Consider the following 1,061-nt stretch of genomic DNA (forward strand, 5'->3'; position numbering starts at 1 on the left):
GTTATTAGTTGTGTCTTTCTTTGCCTTGGGGAAGTAAAACTCCTCATGGTTTGTTCTAATTGTTTTCAAGTTGTTTGATATTTTGCATGTCTAGAAGGTCACAAGGTGACTTGTTACCTTTTGATCGTGAAATTGAAAGAACTTTGACAACCAATAGAAGACTTGTTAGGAGAAATTTGAGAGGTATTGGTGAGGTTGTAGATATTCAACCAACTATTGAGTTCATCAACCCTTTTGCAAGAGAAGGTGAGGAGAACCCAACACAAAATCAACCACAAAATCAACCCACAATGCCTAAGTTTTCATCACATTACGTACCAACCGAGGATAACCTACCCAATGGTACTCCCACACCACAACATCTAACCGGAAATTTTATTGCCAAATCCGCATTTATCCAATTAGTTGAAAGAAGCCAATTCGGGGGGATGCCTAGTGAAGACCCTCATTCTCATATGGAGGCTTTTTGAGACTATTGTGATGCGATCTCACAAACCGGTGTAACTCAAGACCAAATTCGATGGGTCTTATTTCCTTTTTCTCTAATTGGCACCGCCAAACAATGGTTAAAGAGCCTTGATAAGGCTACTCTCGGAATAGATTCTTGGAAGAAGTTGGCTCTAGCTTTCTACAAAAAATTCTACCCACCGGAAAAGACTAACATGCTAAGAGCTCAAATTACGGGTTTTAAGCAAAGGGATGAAGAATCTTTGTATGAAGCTTGGGAGCGGTTCAAAGGAATTTGTCGCTCATGTCCTCATCATGGACTTAGCGAATGGTTCTTGGTACAACAATTTTGGAATGGTCTTTATGAAGATTCAAGAAATATCCTTAATATGGGATCGAATGGGATGTTCACCGAGGTTGATGACAACCAAACTTGGAGCAAAATTGAAGAGATGGCAATCCACAACTCACAATATAGTAGGCCTCGCAAGGCTACTAGAGGAGGAAAGCACGAAGTGAACGCCGTTAATCAATTAGGTGCTCAACTTAGCTCCCATATCGATACTATCAACTTGAAGTTCGAGAAAGCAATGGCTAGACTTGAAGAAGTCTCA

The 1,061-nt window shown here is 40.3% G+C and overlaps 1 non-coding gene across 1 annotated transcript; it reads right to left on the minus strand.

Moving 5' to 3' along the window:
* Nucleotides 1–662: 662 nt before the first annotated feature.
* Nucleotides 663–769, minus strand: LOC141604405 (small nucleolar RNA R71). The gene has a single exon (XR_012526106.1). It is a non-coding gene; the product is annotated as a small nucleolar RNA R71 (small nucleolar RNA).
* Nucleotides 770–1,061: the final 292 nt, after the last annotated feature.

This window comes from Silene latifolia, chromosome 9 (assembly GCF_048544455.1).
Source record: "Silene latifolia isolate original U9 population chromosome 9, ASM4854445v1, whole genome shotgun sequence".
NCBI lineage: Eukaryota > Viridiplantae > Streptophyta > Magnoliopsida > Caryophyllales > Caryophyllaceae > Silene > Silene latifolia.